Raw genomic sequence first — 23,341 nt, 5'->3', positions numbered from 1 at the left:
AAGAACTTGGACAGTAAATACTACAGCAATAAAAAAGATAAGACCATGTTTAAAACAGTTCTGCTCTCTGCTAAACTGCACAGGGCCCTGCATATAAGCAGCACTGGAGGCTGGAAGGAACTGCTCTCTTCCAAAGCATCCCTCATATATGAATTGTCATTCCAGGGGCAGAAACTGGGCTTGATGGATGGAGAGTTAAATTAATGAGGACCCTTTCCATGCTAACTGCCCGAGGGCTGGCAAGCAGCTGCCAGGGTCCCCAGTCTCCTGCCCGGCCTGTCTGCTGGAGCCGCCCGGCGTTCCCTGCACTCGGTCCGGCCGGACCCAGCCCCGCGCTCCAGCCCCTGCGCCCACCCGGCTCTGCGCTCCCCAGGCTCCTGCCACAAGACGCAATGTAAGATCATTCCAGTCTTCTGGAGAGAGGAACTGAAATGCCAACTATAGTCTCAGATGGAACAACAAAGGGGACCAGTTTGTCCTGCGTGCAGATGGCAGCTGGATGTTCCCAGGAGCCGCTGGGGCTGCAGGAGGGCACCTGCAGAGTGGGCAGGGTCCTGCTCAGTTAAGCTCTGATGGTGCCAGTATCTACACTGCTTTGGAACAGGACCAAGTTTTCCTGGTGGTGCCCAGGACATACACTCTCTCTCAGAACGGAACAGGTTAATCCCCCTGACAGTTCACCACACAGCTCCTGTCACAGTCCAGCAATTTGCCATTGAACCAGTTCCCAGCAAGGTGCCGGCATCACTGCAGCCTGGCACACTGGCCTCTCCCAGCTGCCTGCCAACTGAGTACATTCTTAAAGACAAGTTTCCCTCATCTAGTATGTTTGAGTTTTGTTCCTGCTGCCTCTCCAAATGCCAAGCCCTCTTTAAAAAGAAAGCACATAAAGTAGAGTTCAATTTATAGAACACTACTTTCTGAAATTTCAGCAAAGCTGACACTTGACTTGAAAATTAACATCAGCTGCATTTACTCTATGTGTAATTCATTCTCTTTGTGCCAAATGCTACCTTGGGATAGAGAATAAGTCATAAACTTATTCACTTGTCATTAAAAAAAGGCAGACAAAGTAAATAATTCAAGAGATCTAAAAATAAATTCACACTTTTATAGAAACAGACTTCCAAGCTTCTTTTCATCTCCCCTCTGCAGCACCTTGCTGTAATAGAACAGTGAGACAAATATAAAGGGAGAGAACACAGGTCTTGGGCCTGACTTGCCTGAAAAGCAAAAGAGCCTGTTTGCAGGGAGAGCCCTGTGAAATACACACAAAGGCCTTTGGATTCGCAATCAGGTCCAAAGAAACCAAATCCTTGAGATTCTGGAAAAAATACAGGCTTTCAAAGCACACAGTGCTCCTTTGCATAGGAGGGGAGAGGGAATCTGCAGCACTTCCTCAAAGCTCTATGAAATGGAATATATAGCTGAGTTGTTTAACAGGGAATCACAGCAGCTTTGATGCTGCACTTATGATGTCATTTCATTAATATTTCAGTCCTGACTGGCACTTTCAAGCCCTACATTTATTAACAGCATCCTTACTAGAATGGGATAGTACTGTAGGTGCATCAACAAGGAGGCTGGCTGCATCTGCTCCTCGGGAGGTTCTGTGTGCATCTGCTGGAGGCCAGGAGAAGGACACGTACACCTGGCTCTGCCGCTGGGATAAATCCTCAGACTTCATGATGCAGGCCTGGTGGAGCAGATGTTCAGACTGGCCCAGGGATCCTGCCAGCACCTCTCACTGGGACTGTGTGGGACACCAGTGTCCTTTGGGCCCATGAAAACTGGCTCACTTCTGGCTGTGATAGGGAAAAACTGTCTTAGGATCCCAGTTCCCAGAAAGTGTTTCTCCTTGCAATGGTTCTTGGGGCAAGGAGACAAGGAGACCAGGCAACAGTGGGTATGAGCTATCACTACACCTCTTGGGGTGTGCTGCAGGTCAAGGAGAGTTCAGACAATGCTCCTGCATGGCCTGTATTGGCATGCTGGAGATCCCTCAGGAGATGACTGAGCCAAGACTGAAAAGAAGCTGGGAAAGATGTGGTTGGGATCTAGCATGGAGGTGAGATGGATGTGGATCTGGAAGCCTGGAACAGAGCACTTTGGTCATCTGCTGGAGGTGAGGGAACAGGAGTGCCATCTCAGCACAGCTTCTGTCAAAGCTGCTCCTGGTTTGCCTCAGCAGCTGCCACTCCTCTGCTTGGGAGGAGGGAGAAGAGCTTCTCTTTGATAGAATTTCATTTGTTCTCTTTTGCAATCTCAACAGCAGGATAGAGGCAGATAATGTGCAATTTGTCTTAACTCAGCTTTATCTTGTCAATCCTAGCTATAATATTGCAGCAGGTACCTTTCTGAAGAATAAAGATGTGATGGTGCAGGGTGAGATTCTGCAAGGTCTATTGATTACATCACAAGTAATCATTATAAATATCTGAAGGGGAGAAAAACCCTTGCTCTACCTAAACATGTTCAGGTAACAAAATGTGCAATTGAGAGTGAGTGAAAGACAGCTCTAACAGGACACAGATGCTAGAAAGCAAAGCATTTAAGCTGCTTACCTTTCAACCTAAATAATATCTATTAAATGGAGCATTGTGGGACTCACACTGAGACAAGAGAAATACAAAGGGTTCAATGTGCAGAAGTCTCAGAAGCACAGGCAGTATGTCATGAAGTAAACACTACAGAGAAATTAAAGCACTCTTTACAGGTCCTTCTGGGGCCAAGAACTGCTGCAAAAACGGGACAATGAAGCCTTGCATTTCTGGGTGCATCTGCGCTGTGTGGAGGGCTCAGGCAGCATTTACTGACACAAGGATACTCTGCTCAAGATTCCAGGTGTGTCATTGTGTCAAGACTGTCCTCACTGTGGAGGAAGCAGAGAGAACAGGGTTGTCTGGCAGTCACTGGCCTGTCAGCTCTTGGGAAGGCCCCTGGGCTCCTGCTCTTCTCCAGAATAAAAGTCAAGTTCTGTGAGAAGACAACACACACAGCCAGCACTGGCATTCAGCAGTTGAGGGTTCTTGAAAGGCTGCCAGGGTGATCTGCAGGGCCAGCAGGCTACCCTCCCAAAGCCAGCACCTGTGTCTCTCCTTGTCTATAGGAAGAAGCCCTGATTCATTCTTTCAGCTTGTATTGATCCTCTTTATTTTTAGGAGAAATGAATTGTGAGGAGCTTTTTCTGTTTAAACTTGAGGAGATACTGTTCAAGGACTTTCTGTGATGTTTCTCTATCTGACAGCTTTATTGGGTAATAGCCACTGATGGTATTTCTGTGCACAGTCAGACCTTTTATACAGTGTGTGTTCCCATAAAAATGATTGGTTTAAAGGTGTTATTCTAGCATTGTTGTGATTGTACCATGGGACTAAGCAGCCTAAAAGGCAGATGTGAACTGAAGGCAGATTAGCAGGCATGCATTGATTCTCCTTATCCTCCACACCCCAGCAGGGAGCAGCCAGGCTGCTAAAGACAGCACAGAAGGGGAGAGCACAGCTCTGGTGAAGTTCAGTCAGCCAATACTATTCAGACACCCCAGCTCCTCTGGGGAATGGCCATGACCCTTCTGTCACCCGTTCTGCCCATGACAGTGTCCCAGCACAAGCCACAGAAGTGCCCAGACATGCAACGCTGGGGCTGTTCTTCAACAGGAAAACAACACACATTAACTGTAACAGGAATTTCATATTATTTATATTTTTGATTGCTTATTTTCTTGTTAGTGGTTTCAAAACCCCATCCAGCCAGAAGGGAGAAAGTTTAAATGTTATGCTGGTTCACTTTGGCAGTGGTAAGTGAAGGTAATGAGGAAGAGTCACTGATTATTTCAAAAACTAAAGAACAGATGTTCCACATATTAAGAAGCTATTATACTAAGTGTCATTCCTGCGACTTGTGGGAGTGGCAAACTCACTTGACTAAGATAAGCTGTTCCAACAAGGTCATTTATGCTTTAATGTAATTAGTTACACCACTATTGATAAAGAAGAAAAAAAACAACCTGGCCATGAAGCATCACTACCTCATAACAAGACTATCTGCTTGAGTTCAAACTTCCTCAAAACACCAGTGGAGTCCAGTTCATACAAAACACAAGATTTTGTTCCTTCCCTTCGCCTGCTGCAGGACAAAAGTAGATGTGTCTGTTGAACTCAAGATCCCTCTAAGAAACCACAAAAAATGTTGGCACTCCACTCTCCTGGAAAGTGGCAGAACACCTAGAGAGCCCAAGAAATCCTTACCCCAAGCAGCATCTGAAAAAAACAGCTCCATGCACTTAGTGACTGAAATTAAATCGACTCCAGTTACGTCTACTATAACCTGCTTAACTTTTCCTTGGGCTGCAGCAAGCAGAACTTTGGGCCAGTAACTAAAATATAAAGTCTCACCAGATTCAGCACTTTTTTTGGGCTTGACCTGATGGAGCTGTCATGACAAGGGGCCGAGAGTTTCTGGGAGCTGCTGAAAGGACAGATTTATTTTTTTTTCTACGTACAAATTATTAAGGCTGATCCAGAAACGCAGCGATGGTGTCAGAGTTCACGAGCCCTACCAGCTGCCTGTGCTCCAGCGGCACGTCCCTGTGGCAGCACCGATGCCGGCTGGGCTCAGCAGCCGCTGCAGCCGCCGGAGCCACCAGGCTCCTGCCGTCGCCCACCCGGGGCACGGGCCCCCGGCCCCCACCTGTGGCCACCCCTGCCCCCTGGGGGTGCCCGGGCCCCGTGTCCCTTCTCCCGCACCCAGGAAGGGTGTTGGAAAGAAGAACTGAGGCTTCTGAGCATATGTGAATGGCTCCTGAAATCTCCAGGAAACCCATTTTACAAGCTTACAACGTATTCAAACAGCTTAGCAGTAAGTTTTCAAACAGCTGTTTCAAGAAGCCCAGCTCCAAATCTACCATCTCTTCTCCACCAGGCGTGTCAAAATCTCCATCAAACACTTGCCACCTGTTTCCACTTCGCAGGCAACCAATCCTTGTTCATCAAAGTAACAAAGCTGTTTTCAATTTGAAAGCAACAAATCAAAGTTTAATTATTTTGTCCTTCAGAGCTTTATGCTATCTTTTACGAAAGCTTTTTCAGATATGAGGAACTATCATTGCTGCCTTAAAAAGGGAATAATTGACTGACAGCTGAAAAAACACTTCTGAGGACAATAGTATTTGTCAGTCTGGTATTTTTCACTCTGAAGACAAAATGCATTTTATCAACGCCCTGAAATTATTTTGTCAACAAAATTCATTTTGTAGCATTACCTTCATCTGTCAAGCTGACAGAACATTCCCCAGAGTGTTTTAAAGACCATTTTGCTAACACAATTAATTTCTGCAAAATTAAGTTTTGCCTTTTAATCATATGTGTGGGAAGGATTTGCAATACCTATACAGGAAGGTGTGAACAGCAGCACTATCAGCTGAAAGAGGCTGTGTATGCAACACACACCCTAGTAAAACATCATCACACCAGCCCACCACAAGTTGAAAAGAGGAGGTGCAACAATGGCCAGCCACATGTGGACAAGAATCCTGCTCGAGTAAATCCTGCTTTTACAATTGCCTTGATCTCACCAAAACCATTTCAATGAGATTTATGTAGAATATTGCACAGCAATTAGAGACGTGCATACACAAAACAAAGCACTGTCACCCTGAAACAAGTAGAATCTACAACATGGCTTAATCATCCTGTGGCACAGGTAGATGTACCAGGAGCCCACATGACAGCAGTTTGAGTTGGTAATGGAGAAAGATCTTTTATACACCTGATACGTTAATGCCAATAGCAAAAAAGTGCTGTAGTTCTCTGCCATAGAGAGGATTTTCAATGGGAATTTTTTGCTCAGACACCAAATTCTCAAATGTTTTTTTACATGTCCTCTCAGAGTCTCTTGACTGCCTTTTTATAGGAGTTTAGATTCCTAGTGGATATGCAAGTGGATAATTTTCTCAAAAAGCAACATGGGCACAAGGAAAATTATCCACAGAGATCAAGTAACTTTCCCAAGGTCATGCATTCAATCAGCACCAGGTAATGGGATAAAACGTAAGCTCCCTGCCTCGCAGTGCATCCCCCTAGGCAGCAATACCAGGGAAAGTTAGCATTGCCAGAATTACACATGCATGTGCCTCCATGAATAGTAAATAAGCTCTGGTGTTCTCAAAACATGATTATGTCTGCAGTTGTAGGGACAGAAAACATCCCTTCTTCACAGATCACACATGTTGCATTTTGGAACACTGAAAAAGTTAAAGGCTTTTCTTAAGCTTTAGAAATCACTTTGCAGGCATCTGAAATACATTTCCCAAGAGCTGTACAACAGTGGAACATCCTCTGAAATCAGCTGGTAACTGGAAAGAAGGCCTGAATTGAAGCCTGGGTCTCCCCAGACTTCTAGCCCTTTATTCAGGAGGACAAACCCATAAAGGCACACGTGTATAAATATGAGAAGTGATCAAAAAAGTCAGACATGCAAATTTATACTGTATGCTAAGAAAAGCTGATAACTGTTATTCTTGGAAACATTATATCAGAAATCTCTCTTTAACTTTGTTTCTACATCTTTTATCAGTTCCTGTCATAAGCCTCAGCTTCAAAAGGCTAACTCAGGGTGTGGATTTCTGCCTCATACCTTGGTCTCATTTTTCTAACCTTCTGCACTTTCTGACTTCCTGGATGTGGATTCAGGCTTTAGCAAGGAAAAAGCACTCTGCTTCAGTAAGGAAAAACCAGAACACCTGCACAGGTTTCAGCGCAAACACAAATTCTTCCCAGTTGTGGCAGTGTCTGCACTGTTCCTTTGGTTTTTCACGGGAGGTTTTGGCAGCTGGGGCCTGCGGAGGGTGGTCTTGGTGAGACGAGACTGCTCCTGTCTCAGACAAAGCCACTTCCAGCCGGCTCCAAGACAGACCCACTGCTGCTCAAAGCTGAGCCCACCTGCAACACCAGTGGTGGTGCTTCTGTGATGGCAGCCGGCCAGGGCTAACCCACCACGACTGCTCCTGGCTGAGCTGCAAAACTTGAACTTCATCCCAGTGCATGATAGAGCTAGTTATCTCTTATCTGTGTGCTGCCTGCTGCTTTGCCCTGACAACCCAGACCTTCAATGCCCAGTCCCTGTCATGGGATTAAAATCTGATATACCCTTTCCCTGCCTTGTCTGTCCTAGAGTTTTGTAACCACTGTCATGCAGCCCCTCCCCCTTTTCTGTCTGCTTCTCTGCTCCCAACAGTGCTTAGGTTTTTACAGTCACAGTCATATGACTTAAATAGACTTGCTTCCTCTGGGCCCCTTTTTGACACTGAATCATTAATTCATTAATCTGTTTTTCATATTTCTAAACAGAAACAGACATGACTGGTGCGAATGATCAATACTCTGTTCTCTCATTCCTCTCAGTTCCCATCATTTCAGAATCTACTCTGCTTTTAATCTTAGGTCTTCTTAATAGGAATTGGGTTTGTGAAGAATTTGACACTTCATTATGGCAGCTCCATCCTAATAGATTTAATAATTCATATCTGCATTGGTCACTTTTAACTGATATTGATATTCCAGGGCTGCTGCATGACTCTTTGTTCTTGTGAGGCAGTAACAGCTATGGCCATGCCCAGAGACCTGCTGCACTGTCAACACACAGAGACCACATCTGTAACACACAAGAACTCCAAGCATGACCTGGAAAAAAAGTGAAGATCTTACACAGATCTTGAGAGCATTAGAAGATAGACTGTAGGTAAAGTGTGAAATTCAACAGACTGCTACAGCAAGATGTAACAGACCTACCACAACTACCAAGCAACAAGGTGCACTGACACGTCAGGAACACGCCAGCATCCACAGTGCTTCCTCTTGTGAGCTAGATGTTCATTTTGCAAGTCACTCTTGTGGTTTTTTGTTACCACTACAAGCCCTGTTAATCCTGTGAGATGAAAGCAGTCTGGGAATGAAGCCCAAAAGAATGACCAAAGCTTAAAGGTCAAAAGCATGGACTGCACTGGATGTCAGCAGATGTGCTCAGCGATGCTGACCTGCCCAGGTGCTGGGTGGCCGAACCAACAGATGCCACCAAAGAGAAAAGGGACTTATAAACCACTGAAAGCTTGAAGCCCTATCACTGCTCTCTCTGGGCACACACACACTGTGACCTTACAGCACCTCTGCACTCCAAAATCCTTGGTCACAGAGGACATAACAGGAGACAAACGCAGAGATACTCCTTTTGGCACAGGAGATGGCAGCAGCAAGCCCTCAGAAGTGCCAACCTGCACTCTTCTTCACTGTGAAGATTCACCTGAGCTCACACCACTTCCACTTGACCTAACAAGTCACGCTCACCACAAGCATCTGGAGTGTGCTGTATAAGTAGCTCGTGATGTTGAGCCTGATGAAAGCTCCTAGTTGCCAGGCATGGCAGAGTGCAGGAGGTTCAGAGACTGGAAGCAGAGTCACTTGAATGCACAAAGGTAGCCAGAAATGATTGGATGACATGCTGGAATGAGGTTCACCATCCCTGTCTTTGAGGTGAACTTCCATGCCTTTTTAAGGGAGGCATCTCCTGGCAGGCAACCTAACTCTTGCACAGATCCTCAAAGTGACAGCTCTCCGTTTTACTCCTTATAACTGTAGAGTGTTCTTTTTTACCCCTGAACGCTATGACTTCTTTTGAAAACAATTGCTCTTTCTGTTAGCATCACGTGCCTCAGGGTAGGGGTTCCAGCAGAAAATAGTTTGTGTTATTTAAAACATGGAAGTTTGCAAAACTGACTTCAAACAGCCCAGACAAAAAAGGGAGATGACATATTTGCTACAAATTCCAAAGAGAGAAAACCACATGTATTGCTTTCATGGTAGCAGGAAAACCTGAAAAAGACATTAACAGCTCCTTTAATCATGATTACAGACGATGTAATTCTCTTTTCCTGAAATAAATGAACACATTGGTTGTTGGCCCTTAAACCCTCCTCAGCTGAATTACAACTGCTTTGTACTGGATTTCAACCCATACTGAACAAAGCCTGCATTTCCTTTTTTTGTTGCTATAGTAAAAGCCTTATGAGCAGGGCTGCTCTGGAATTTGCTCTGTGTATGAGGTTATATACCAGCCTAGCTCCAGCTCACCCAAAGGGAAAGCAGCAGAAAGATGAGCCACAGGTCCTGCCGGGAGCCTGCTCCAGCGTCAGCTCTCCAGGGAGTCACAGCCACATCTACCTGCTCCATGGGCTATGGGGTGGAATCTGCTCTACCATGGACAGCTATGGGCTGCAGGGGAATCTCTAACCCAGTGCTGGAAGCATCTCCTCCCCGTCCTTCTTCAGTGACCTTGGTGTCTGCAGAGTTACTTCTCTCACATACTCCTGCTCTTCTCTCCCAGCTGCCATTGCACAGCAGTTTTCACCCCTTCTTAAATATCTTATTACAGAGACACACCATCACTGATGGGCTCAACATTGGCCAATGGCGGGTCTGTCTTGGAGCCAGCTGGATGAGGCTGTGTTCAACAGGGGGCAGCTTCTGGCATCTTCTCACAGAAGCCACCCTCATAGCCCCCCCTCGCCCCAGCTACCAAAATCTTGCCACATAAACCCAATACAGATACCAGAAGAGCAACACAACCCAAGCCATCTGCTCCTTTGCTCATTCTGGCCCCTGTCTCCTCCATGGCAGATGATGGAGAAGAATGTGGGACCCACCAGGTGAGCAAAGGGGCTGAGAGGTGGATCACACAGGATAAGTGCCTTTAGCTCATAAACAGACCTCTGGCACCAGCTGCCTTGTCATCTAACCCCAGCAAGTATTTATTAATGAAACCGTCCTGATTGCTGATTCATTTGATTGTTAAAGCTTGTGGAACTCGCACTGTTATCATTCACTGTTATTAATGCTCACAGCTCAGCCTCTCTCTTTCCAATATGCTCCACAGAGGAAATCAAAGGCTGAAGTCGATCGTTACAGCAAGTGAGCAATGGAGTCACTTGAGGACAGGAGCAGACCTGCTGCTCTGGGGCTGCTGTGGTGGCTGCCAGTCAGTTCATCTCCACACATGAGGATGGCCAGTCAAGCCCTCAGCCTTGGAGAAAACACATCTCCAGATGACTGCACATATTGAAGAAAAGCAGAGCTGGCTCTCCTCAGAAAGTTTCCTCCTCTCCACTCCTCTGAAACTGCCCATTCCTCATAAAAAGCCAAGGACAACACCAGTGGGTGGCAGCCTGGAGCTCAGGAGTGCAACACCTGAAGGCCCTGTGTGGAGGGGGAACAGCACGCTGCTTGCTTCAGTACTTCCCCTCTCCTTCCCAAGCCTCCTCCACCTTTCCACAGCCCCTTTGCTATATGATATTTGCCAATTCTAGCACCACACATAAACTCCCCAGGCCAGGATGGTAGTGCTCCTACCTGACAGTCGAGATGCTTCTAAAGCCTCAGCAGTGCTCTTATGCCAGCTTTGTTCGTGTTACATCTTCGGAGTCTGCAGAGCTGTCACATACCATATTTGACCTATTATTCATCTCAAACAAAGAATTCTGCAAAGCAAGAGGAAATAAAAGCGAGCTTAATACTGCTTTACAAAAAAATTGAATTTGCCAAAGACGCATAGAAAAATGGATTTAATTAGGGCCGCTAATGGGGAACAGTTTGTTCCCGTGATTTAAGGCATAAGTTAGATAGTGTCTATAATTTCAACATTTTAAATTATATATAGGGGGTTATTTCTCATTTCTACCTTAATTATAAAAATCCATCTTTATGAATCACAATTTTGAGGCAAATAAAGCAAAGGCAGTAAAAATGATGTTTTATTTAATATAACTTGTAAGAACTCACAAAACAAGCAAAAGTCACTTCAGCATGGATAAAATAGACTTACTATAGCAAATTATAGTGGCAGGCAGTTCTCTGTGCACTACTTAAGAACTGTGGGAACGTAATGGAAGAACAGCAAGGAGGATTGTAAACACACTCAGGTGACTTGCAGCTGGGTTGTTGAAGACATGTATCATACATATATCATACTGATTGTGGTTTGGCCTTGTATGTTGGATAAGCAGAACATCCATGTTTAGATAGCACAGGGCTGCAATAGACTCAGAGGCACCCTATGGAACATGCTTGTGATTCCCACCCAGCTGTGGGAAAGACCAAAGCACAGTGGCAAACAGCCCCAGCAGGACCCAGCCCCACCTGCAGCCTCTACTCTGCTGTGCCCTCCTCTGCCCTCCCCACCTGCTGCCCCAGGGATCCCCCCCTTGCCAAGGTAATGAGAACAAATCTACTCTGCATTTTATCCATGGTTTTGTGGTTGTTCCTGCATCCTGCCTGTGCCAGCTCATGTAGGGACAGCACAAGGTTAATTTTTCACTTGGGAAATGTGTAAAGAAAGAGGGTGTGCTCTGTTATAAAAAATAAAGCTGGGCATGGCTTTTATGCAATAATGGGAATGTCCTCCATTTAATTTTGCAGCTAAACAGTCTATTACAGTTGCAGGCAATCATTGGCCTAACATGCTCCAGCTAGTAATCCCATATTCTAGAAGTCTCCGCTACCACTTCTTACATTGATTACTGTTAGAATCTCTGAATTGCCTGAAAATTGCTTCTCCAGATAAAAGGGCCAATAGATCTTGTTAGAACCACTCCTCCTGAGCCTGCTCTGTAGCCTTTGATTTTATTTAAAACTAACAAATGTTGCTTTTGTGAAATTCCTCCTGTTAGCTGGCTCTGACCAGATGACCTAAGTAAATGAGTCCCAGCATTATAAAGCACTGATTAATTTAAAAGCAAATAGCCCAGACAACTGGCACAAGCTAGGCCTAGCTGCTGTTGTTGCTGCAGATTCTGCATCTGCTGTAATGCATTTAAAACTGTACCTTGGATCAGAATGGAATCAATGAGTGAAGTTCAAATGTGGCACATCTCCTATTTCCCTGACAGCTTATTTCATGGATCACAGGGACCAAAGTACAGCTGCTTATTCAACAGAGGAAAGAATGAATCAATTTTCATTCTTTAATACACTGTGACCTATTCTCTGATGCTCTATCCTTTACAATGGCTCTAGTCTTCTCAAGGCCTTCAATTTTGTCAGATAGAGAAAATTTAAAATAATGACAAAATGCCCTGCCCTAGGTCTGCTTCCAACCGACTAACTGCTGCGGGTAATAAGTCCAAATGAAAGATATTATGTCACTTGGGTTGAATTAAACAGACAAACTATAATCCTATATAATTAAAAATAAACCAATCTCCTCAGATTTCTGAGATTTGACTGCAAGTTCCCCACAGAGATTTTGATCCTCATCTGCTCCAATTTGTTCCCCTACTTCATAACATGAAGGAATACTCTGACAGAATGGCAGCCACAGCATCAGAGGCTTTCCTGGGGTGATCCTCCTCTCTCCTGCCCCCCCACACAGAGGCCCCAGCTCATGCTGCCTCCCGGGACCGACACCTGGAGCTGCAGGCCCGCAGGGAAGGCAGACACAGATGTGCAGAGCTTGCTCCCCTCCAGTGGCCCCAAAGACCAAGCCATGCTGAACAGGGAGGCCCAAGTTCTGTTGCTCTGCTTAGCCCATCAGACTCCCCAAAGCTAGCAGAAAGTGTCAACAGTTCTTCAGGCACACTGTGTTGGGCAAAATTAATACACTGAGATGCATCATTTTGCAATTTCAGTGTGAAGATTTTTTTTTTCATTTAGAAATATCCCTAGATATTGTGGTTTTCATTACCCTCTCTGCGCCTTGTGTTTCTCTTACCTTATTATTTATCCCCAGTTCACAGGTGATATTCTTACTGTTCTCGTCAATAACTCGGTTTCAGCCTGGGCTTTCTTACTGCAACAATTTTTCAAAGAAGGAAGGTCAGATTCTGCAAAGGAGAACAGAGCACAAGGGTGAGTGCCACAGCCACCCTGGGCAGCCATGGGCACCATGCCCTGGAGATGGCAGCACCCCAAGGGCTCCCTGCAGCCACGCCAGGGGCAGCATGCACGAGCCTGGCCCCAGAGCAGCCAGGGACAGCTGATGGGCCAGCTACATGATGAGCTAGACAGCACTGGGTGAACTGTAAAGCTTGGAGAGAAAGCACTTGGACACCTCCACAGGCAAACAGGATTTCTGGCTCTCCTTTTTCAAACTCTCCTTCTCCTGCCTTATTGTACTTTTATGACTAGGATGAAGGTGAGACCCCATGAGGCTTGACTGGTCTTAAGACATAAAGGTAATAAACTAGGCCTTATCAGTGTATTATCTACATAAAAATGACATATCATGGCTAGCTTTATTTGCTTTTCTCTCTACATATCCAGGATTCAATTCTAGGATTTCTGAAGCGTGTAGATTTAACAAATAACTGTACTTCAGGGCACATGGGCAGACAAATTGCTTTTTCCAGTTCATAAGGTGAATCTGGGAAGAACATGGGTCACTAAATGGTTGCAACAAATGTTCTAGTCCAGACCTGTGTTTAAGTAGGCTATGAGCTCTAGCAGAGGTTACTGGTTTGATTTGTTTGTCCTTGAGAGATCAATTTTCCTTTTTCATTTTTCTGCCTTTTGTGAAGTCCAGAGACACACCACAGCTCAGAACACCCATCAGCAGCAGCTGTTCCACTTGCTGCTTTGGTCTAAAAGCAAGCAGGACACCATCCTTGTGGGAGCTGTGGCTGGACTGTGTGCTCTACAGTATTTGCCATAACTCCTTCCCACAGCTCTCTGGAGATAGCTGTTCAGATGATCAAAAGTAACTTAGAAGAGCTGAGTATGGAAGTGTCCTGGCTCAGACATACAGCCCCACTCCTTCCCCTCTTCTCAGTCTATCCAGCTTTGATACAAAGATCTGCTCTACTTGTTCAATAATGGTGCAGTTCTGAACGTTACTCAATTCTCCTTTCCATAATTAAGCTGCCCGTGAACCCAATAGTCCTCAGGCCTGAGGAGACATGAGATTACAAACTTGAGGGTGTTACCTGACCAGCCTTCCCTAAGCTCCACAGGAAGCCAGCTCTGCATGGACTTGGCACACCTCCCACTTTGCCCTCTGTACGTGAGAATTGAGGTGCTCTGTGTCTCAGCAAGAATATTACTGCAGAAGGTCCTTATCCCAGGGCCCCTGTGGTGGGGACACAACTGGACCCTTTGGCATGAAATGGTTTCCCCTTCTCAGACATGTTCCCTTCACACTACCTTGCAGACTTGTGGCTATCTTCACATTTTCCATGTAAGATCAACTTTTCCTTCCCAGTTTTACCAGATTTATTCCTTTCATCTCCCATCCCTCTGCTGAGGAAGACCAGCTGCCCATAGACTGGCTACTATCAGGGCTCAGGTCATTGTGGCACAAGCCTAGTGCTTTCCTCACCTGGTCAGGATTGTATTGCAGCTAAACAAAATATCTGAACTTCACATTCATTGAGTTTTGGCAGACAGTTCTGGAGGGCAGTGATGAGGGATGGAGGCTCAGCAGCTCTTGTACAGTCAGCTGCTGAACGAGTGGATTCTGGTGAGGTTCACCCATTAGCTCTGGGGGCATGAACAAGAACTGAGCCTGCAGCACTGGGCACATACTGCCAGAGGGGTTAGCACTGCACCCTGTCACCAGCGCCCCCTTGTCCTCTAACTATCAGAGAGGATGCAAAACCTGCCCACTAGGCTCTGTCAAAGTAATGTTCTAAATGGAGTTCTAACAAGAGTTTTTCCCTTCAAACAGTGAACAAAGTAACAGTCAGCAGCATTTGAAAAATGGCCCTAATCCCTGCCTGCATGGGGAGATGTTCCCAGTGCAATGTGCCATATTATGACAACTATATATTCTTCAACTGAGTGAAAACTAATGAATAACAAAACCCTGACAGTCCTGCTATTACTGACTGCTTAGGAGTTGGGTAAAACTGACAGCGCAAGATGAATATGGCACTAAGACGAGATGTTACTTTGCATGACTGGTCAGGGGGATCCAGACTTAATGGACATTACAGATGGGTTAATTCTAAAGCCTGAATTTGATTCTGAGCCATAGTTCTTTCTGAGAAAACAGGGAAGGCTTAATCACTTGGACAACTGAGTGGCAGGTGGTGTCCCATTTGTGAAGGAAGTGTTGGGAGTGTAGTCCTGGGCACAAAGGATCTGAGTCTGCCTGTTGTCCCTGCCTCCCTGAGAACAGGCAGAGGGAGGGTACAGCACAACTCAGGCAGAAAACTCATCTGCCTTCAGGAAGGTGGGACCATCCCTAGCAGGAGAGATCAGCAGAACACACCCAATGAACAGAAGTCCCTGCTGTCACAACACAGGAATCATGAGGTGCCAATGAAATTATTTTATATCAGACTGAGAATGGAAGGGCAGCATGACCACAGAATCAAATGTGCCTCTGCCCAGAACACTATGGAGTCCAGACATATTCATGGGTTTCAAGAGGCTTCAGAGACACACCTGGAGCAAAGTCCCACCTGCTAGTTCAGTGTCATGGTCAGACACAACCACTACTCCAGAAAGACTGTCAGCAGGATCTCTGAAGACTGCTGGCAAATAATCATGTAATCCATGTCATGTCTGCCATAGGATTTTCACAAGCATCTGCTCATGGTTATGGCCAAAGAGAGGCCCTCCATGCCACACTGAGCTTCCTCTCAGACTGCCTCTGTGCTGGTGGTCTTTCAATAGCTTGTCACTGTCAGCACCTGCCTGCAGCATTGCCCAGCAGAGGATCACCAGCAAGGGAGGGAGGGGATATCTCCTGTAGCTCAAGCTCTGCTCGCCCCCAGTCTAAGACACTGCAGTGCTGTGGGATCTCCCCTGCACCTGCAGCACCCAGTGGGCTGTGTCACCAAGGAAGGCTTGGCATCCATCAGCAGGTGAACATCACACATTCCTTGAGACTTGATATGGCTGCACCTTTTTTTACACTCTCCCTTTAGTTTAAATGCAATCAAGGACAGATCTCTGTCCTCAGAAGATATGGAGCAGGTCTCAGTCTTTACCTCTTTCCAAGAGCGGAGATTTCAGATGATGATAACCTCACAGTGCATCAGCCTGGTGAAACTGTGGTCACAGTGATGTCAGAACAGTCTCTGAACCTCTTGCCCCAGGCACAAACCAGGAGGAGCCAGTTCCTGTAATTACAAAGTTAAGCCATATCAGAGGAAAACTAATCAGCTTGCTGGATGCCAGCAAATTAAATATTAATCTAACTATTGTGAACACAAAAATGTTAATCTTCAGATATTTTCTGGCACAAGTGTCAAAATCAGAGTGGAACTAAGGCTTTATTAATTTTCCATTATCAACTTAAATAAAAACAGAAAAATGGGCAATGATGTGCAGAAGCCACTCAGCACAGATAATTACAGTGTAAGTTTAGGCAGCTAATCGCTTCTAGAATATGTTTCAGATCGAGATAACTCTGACTGGCTTGTTTCCCTGCTTTGTTAAATCAGACAGACTCTCAGTCTTGCCTGACGGGGATAAGGCTCCCAGAGTCAGCACCTTTAAATGACAATTGGACTGTCTGGCAGGCATGGAAGCTCATGGTGCCATCCAGCAGCAGGATGGATAGAAGGCCTCTTCATCAGGAAAGCAAAGCAGCAAGAGGGAGGGACACAGCTGAAGCAAGGTAGGGAGGTGGGCAGGAGCAGGGAGAGGTGGAAGAATGCAGGGCAGTGGGTACAAAGAGAGGCAGGAGTGGAAGCAGGAGCATGGACAGCCATAAGAAAGGACACACCAATGAGCTGAGGAACAGCTGCAGCAGTGGTATGGCAGGAAAGGCTAGGAAGGACAGTCTTGCAGCCAACCTCTCCCCACAGGGCAACAGCTCATGGCACTTAGAAGTGCTCCAAGGGTCCCATGTGCAGCCTTCCCACATGGCCCTCCCAGCCCATCCTGACCATTGAAGCCAGCCCCACGGGGCTCTTCCCTCTGGGCTCCCCCTTCTCCCAGCTGAGCCCCACAGGAGCCAGGGGAGCAACACCGGAGAGGGGAACAGCAACGTAGCCAAGAGGAAATAACAGCACTGAAACAAAGGATTTCTCTGCAAGAGAACCCACTTCTTTGGACTGTGGGCAGGAGGTGATTTTCCACAACCCATAACACTTTACACTGCAGTTTCAACAAGGGCCTGAGCTTGCTGGCAGTGCCCACAGCATCCACTGGGAGTGGGGCAGAGACAAGGGATGCAGTCTGTGTACCGTGGATGGGGAAAGGGGCACCATCCTGAGGCAGAACACCCTCAGCTGCAATCAGGAAAATTCTGCACTCACCAGTGTCTGACCACTGCATTTAGTTCATCCAGAATGGAAAAAATTAACCCTCCCTTTGTAGTTCTAGTGCATCATCCCTATGTGTCCAGTCACTAATTTACATAGGCTTTTTGCTTGGAATTAGGGCAGGAATTATTTTTAAAACAGAATTAATGGATATTCTCACTTCTGCTTAATTATTAACTTTGCAGTAGTAAATAAAGGATGTTTATGAATTCCATCAATCTCAACAAACCTTTTGCATGTAGAGCACTGAGACATTTGTAATGAAGAAGCAGCATTCACTTTTGCTTTATTTAAAAGAATAAAATGATAAATATAGTTCTGTGAATGCTCTTGTGCAGTGTCTTAAACTTGAATGCCTGCCAGCAATTATGCCTGACTTACTAGCTGCTTCATTATAGCAACCTAAAAGATAGGAGTGGACTGGAATAAATCTGGACTTTAAAGAGCTTGTAGGCCCTTCAGCAGCACAGAGGCTTTCAGGGATGGCAGGAGCTCTATCAGTTAACAGCACTCTGCTCTGAAACTGTAATGTCTCTCCATGTCAGGAGCTATGCATCAGCTGAACTCTTCAGCCATGTCTCTGAATCTGCTTCTCACAGGCCCTGCTCAGTGATGGTAGAGATCTGCTTTGGAGGCAAATGCAGAAATTCCATATTTACCTCCTTTAGCACATTCTGTGTCTGGCCTTTCTTTAGTCATACCCACGTTCTGTGGAATGCTGGGCTGCTCTTTTCTTGCCTTTAAGATCCCCATTGGATAGAACACACAGGGGAAGTACCAGCCACTGAATTATTCAGTGTAGTCCCCAAGATTGGCCTCACAGTTGAAAATGCATCTCTCTAGAGACATACAAACTAAAGCAGTAGCTGTGCCTGGGTGTTACACATCCCAAGACACCTCTCCCAGCTATTTACACATCATATTGCTAAACAGGCTTTGCCAGGGTTTCTTCTTCTGATCTAGTTCAACCCTGACAAACAGTATTTTCCCTGAAAGTCAGTCTTTTTCCCCCCTCTTGATTTAAGCAAGCCATGATCTCTGGCTATGTGCTACTTAGGAACCTAGGGGCTCAGCACAAGCAACTGACAGAGAAGCCAGTAAATTATTCCAGCTGAGCAGCATAAACAACTAGAGCTTTTGTCAATATAAACCGAAAATGACCATGCTCTCATTCTGGAAGAAACTGTGGTATTAGAAAGCATAGGCTTGACAAGACAAGCTAAAACCTACACTCTTCAGATTCCAGTAGACCTATGCCACATTAATTATTTAGCAAGATGTTTTCTTAAAGTAGTGTCTTGTGCCTTTAATTTTCAATTCCCTTAATGCTATGAGGATCTCTGCTGGCAATGCATCTATTATTAATAGAGTTAAAACAATATTTGTTTTCCCCAAATACATTTTTGAATACTGTCCTCGTATCAGTTAGGTTTTTCTGAAACTTTAATGAGGGTCTCTGATTTCCTCCAGACTCATGGCTGAGGCACAGACTTGGCTGGGCCTTTGATTTGGCTGCTGGAGCATGTGTGGCCCCACATCCTTCACATTGATCGTCCCACTGGGGCTGGGAGTGATCAAGGTAAAAAGCTGTGATGAGGGAGGAGAAACAGCAGCACATCTGTAATTGGGAAATTAAGCTGCTGAGTTCAGAGGTTCTGTTGTTCTCGTGGCTGTTTTGCATTTTGTCATTCCAGCAGCTGTTCCCAGGCTCAGCAGAGAGAGCCCATGCTATTCTCAGTTTGGAATACTTTTCTCCTAACGAAGAAAACAACAATGGAGTTCCTTTAATCTATGACAAAGTAATTTCAATTCAGCAAAAGGGTACTTGAAAGATCATGGTTTTAAGAATTTTATGCAATATCAGCCACTTCTGTCTTTGCCAGGGAGCATATAAAAAAATTAAAACCCCAAATACTGCTTCTTGCTTTTTTAGGCCCTAATTATAAATACATTTTCACAAGGAGGAGTCAACTTAAGCCTAATATTGTGTGAAATCTCATAATTTCAATACACTCCTCCCTTCACGTGGATTGGTAATTGGAGCTATGGAATCAATTTTTCCCATACTTGAAACACCCAAATGAGTATGAAATGTGTTGCATTTGTTCCATGCACGTCTACAGTCCTGCACTTTGCTTGAAGTGGAATGATCATTCTGATGTATTTTTTATAACAGAGCAACGTTTCCTCAGACTTTGATGTTTCACGTGTGGAGCTATTATAACCATTTGCCATTTAGATGCATGATCCGTGGCTAATCTCCAAAGCTTTGATGCATGCAATAATTATTACTATTGATGTCATTGCACCATATTTAAAATTTGAACATACCTTTGTAAGCCTACAGCTAACAGAAGAGGGAGGCAACCAGTCCACATCAAGGCTGGAAATTTCCTGTTGCTGAAGAGTAAATCTCTGACAGTGCTAGATGACATCCCATAACCTTCAGTGAGGCCCTGGCTGTGGTGACTGCAGGGCTCTGAGAGCAGGAGGGTGTTGAAAGTGTGCTCTGATCTCTGTGCACAGAGAGCAGCCCTGGTGTCTCCAGATGCCACTTCCTGACAATCTGCTCTCGATGCTTGACCCTGACCTCAGCCATACGGCATGTTTCAGGCAACTCCTGCACCTAGGGCTCTGAGTAATTTTATCTGTGCCACATGTCACTGGCACTGCATCGTGTTCATTCAACCCATGGTTTTCAGACCTGGCTAAGCAGAACAGCTGAAGGTCCCCAGCGCTCACCACTGTGCTGCCATGAAAACATGCTGGATATATTGTTAATTGGGGCATTGCCATGAGGGGTTTCATGAGGGCTGCAAAGCAGGGTGAGTCAAACAGCATCCCTGTTGGTCTAGGTGCTTTCACAAATTGACATTTAACCATCACTGCCTGTCCTGCACAGGAGAATGGGTATGTGGAGAAAGTGAAAACCCCCAGAGAGGTTTGCTACTTGTGCATAAATTTGGGTGTGGGTTTAGCCTTGGAGGAAAAACCATCATGTTTGAGAAGTCTAAAAGATGCCTGGAGAGAAGGCTCCATAGAGACCTTACTGTGTCATTAAAAAATTAAAGGGGGCTTGTAAGAAAGATGGGGACAAACTTTTTAGCAAAGCCTGTAGTGACAGGAGACAGTAACAAGTAGTCAGGTCCAACCAGCTAACTAACTGGCTATCACATCCCACATAGAGAGATGCTGAGGGGAGATGCCATCTCTGAGGTTCCACAGCGCCAACCATGCAGGCAGACCTGGCCCCATAAACTCTAACACTTTTTTAACATTTCAGTTGAATTACAAGATAAGGAAAACTAACAATACCCACAGCTTCTTTGGTCTGAGCTGCTGCAGCAGCCTGACCATGGGTTTAGCATTAGAATTTATCTAGAGCTCTCCTGTTCTTGCAGAGGAAATGCAATGTAAAGCAAACACATTTAACAGGCTGCAGGAGAACACCATGGCTCACAGGGCACTACACCAGACTGGGGAAGGCGAGTCCTTGCTGGGGAGCATGTGAGGCAGCCACACAACTTGCTCCCTAGTTACTTCCAGTGCAAAACTGTCTCCACATCACTGCCCCAGCCAGGCACAGCCTGAGCCAATGCTGCGCCCTGGAAGCGCCCAGCGCTTGCACCAACCACATGTGCAGCCCACAGGGAGGGTCATCTTCTAAACCAATCCACAGTTCTCCAATTGGTTGGAACCTGCACAGCTTAAATTATTCAGTACTTTATTTGCTATGTTAAAGCACAACTTGCCCCACACCAATGCCCACAAAACAGGTGTGATTCCTTGGTTTGTTCTAAGAGCACTGGGAGCAGCCTGCAGCATGATCTGCCTTAGAACAGTCAGCTGACACCAAGCTAAATTGTTGCCCTGCCCCTCCTTACAAAGAAAGATGTGCCAACCAACAAAACTCTGCCTTCTGCAAGCCAAGCATCTGGACAGGGCATGCCCTTGTGCCTCTGAGCAGTGAGACAAACCTTTCTGCACTTCCATATTAATGATAGGCTGCCTCTGTCTTGCTCAGACTCCATTGGTTGGTCAGACATGTCATGTCTGAGTAGAAATTTCATTGATTTTATTACGTACAGACAGTGTTTTACATAGCAGGATCAAGAGACAGAAGACAGAGTGATTAGCTGAAAAAGAGAACAAAAGCAGAAGGCCAGCAAGGGCAAGATGCAAGGATCAGGCATCGAGGGCAGACAGGAGCATCAACAGTCAAAGAAGAGAAGAGGCTCTTTGGAGCCACAAGCCAATTTATACACAGCAAAGACAGTCCCTGTGGAGCTGGACAGCCTCATCTTGCCTCCCAGCCTTACCAAGCCATGGCGATTGGAGCCACGGCCTGTGCTACCTCTGCCTCTTAGAGGTGCATGTGGTCATCCTGCTCACGTGGTCCTGACCTGCTCTGCAGAACCTCTCCTCCCTAGACCCACAGTGAGCTAGGCAGCTGCTGATAATTCAGGAGCTGAGCCCAACCAGCTACAAAAGTTGCTCCCAAAGACATTGACGTAGTCAACTCTTTGGAAGAAAATGTGAATCCATGCAGAGAAGTGGAACCAGAACACTATGCAGGTCTTGACTGAGGCAAACCTCTTCCCTTGGCAGGCAGAAGTTTCTTTGCTGGCCTCCAAAGGTAGAGCTCTGCACAGCTCAGCATCTGATCTTTAGCTGGTGACAAGAGACATAAAATGCTTCAGCAGGATGACACAAAGTTTCCAGATATCTTTATCACCTGCAGGACATCCCATTTGATTTCCCCAGCAGAGATCCTTGGTAAATCTACACTGTGACGGAGATGCCAAGTTAATCTAGAACTAAATAGGGCATTTCACTCTGCAACACAGCAATACAGCTCAGAGTGCACTAAGAAGGATAAGCAAAGACAGAATCTCTCTGAAAGTGCCATATCAAGTCCCAGACCTATCAAGACCAAGTGTTGCCTATCCAGAACCTGCTGTGCTCACAGCAGGCCTGCTTCCACTGGAACATCCACCTCAAAGAAGCTCTCTCTGAGCATGAGGCTACTTTCCAACCTGGCATTTGTGTATCAGTGAGATATCTGCAAAGTCTAGTAACAGTTTTTAGAAGAGATTAATTCAGCCATCAAATAGAGCAAGTTCAGAATCCAGGTAATTAGTTGTCAGATCTGGCCTGCATTCCCTGCCATTCTGGACCTAGCTAAGAGACCGTCAGAGATGCACTTAAGGATGACATAGACACCTGAGCAAACTTGCAATAAAACCTCCGGGGTATTTAAGCATTCAAGTAGCAATGCAGCACAGCACAGTCTTGCTTTAATGCAATTACCAGCTGCCCTTCATGAGCTGGGTTGTTTAAAATAAAACAGAAGTACTGATGGGAGGCACTTGTAAAAATGTGTATCTAAACGACATGTAATAAAGTTATCTGGTGTAACACTGATAACACATTAACCCTAAGTGTATATGGCCAGGGTTATATACTTTTCCAAATTAGCACCTCCAAACTAAGACTTCATCTTGCTTTGAATTCACTGAAATAAGAAGCACAACCAGTACAAGGTCATACCTGTCTCATCCCCTCATGCTCAGTCCTCGTGTGTTCTCAGACAGAGGGTGGGTGGGCAGGTGGTTCTGGCTCAGTTCACTGCCCCTGCCAGACTTATCTGAACACAGCATCTCTTCTGGACAGGGCTCTAACAAGCCCACATTGTCACTTGAGGGTTGAGGATCATGGTCACAGGCAAGGAATTACAGCATTTCCAATGAAAAAAAGAGCCTATTAACCTGCTGCAGAGTACACAGCTCTTTCCTGCAGCAGTTGTTCCTGCTTAGGAATCACAAAAACAATGAGAAAATCCTAGGAATTTTTTGCTTGCTTTCATCTGGAAACTTGTCCCAAAGTAATTTCTCAATGTGAAAACAAAAGGACACACAGGACTTTATCACCCGTAAGATGCTGCCTTGGAACTCATTCTACCTCAAATAGAGCTGAAACATACTACACTTAATTGTTAGGCAGCAGTGTCAGCCTTGGCTTTTTAACTCAGTGTTCAACCTGTTCAGAATGAACAGGGCTTGCTCAGCATCTGGGCCACTCTCTCAC

The 23,341-nt window shown here is 45.6% G+C and overlaps 1 long non-coding RNA gene across 4 annotated transcripts in view; it reads right to left on the bottom strand.

The window, feature by feature from the left end:
* The window catches only part of LOC127390301 (uncharacterized), a 74,946-nt gene that overhangs the window by 40,041 nt on the left and 11,564 nt on the right, over positions 1-23,341 (bottom strand). For all 4 annotated transcript variants that reach the window (XR_007890840.1, XR_007890841.1, XR_007890842.1 and 1 more), the window contains exons 2-4: positions 15,974-16,105; positions 12,754-12,865; positions 10,398-10,525 (exon numbers count right to left, since the gene is read on the bottom strand). This is a non-coding gene — a long non-coding RNA (uncharacterized LOC127390301). The remainder of the gene's footprint in view (positions 1-10,397; positions 10,526-12,753; positions 12,866-15,973; positions 16,106-23,341) is intronic.

The sequence above is a fragment of the Apus apus genome, chromosome 14 (assembly GCF_020740795.1).
Source record: "Apus apus isolate bApuApu2 chromosome 14, bApuApu2.pri.cur, whole genome shotgun sequence".
NCBI classification, from domain to species: Eukaryota; Metazoa; Chordata; class Aves; order Apodiformes; family Apodidae; genus Apus; species Apus apus.
This window is presented reverse-complemented; position numbering and strand designations above follow the sequence as displayed.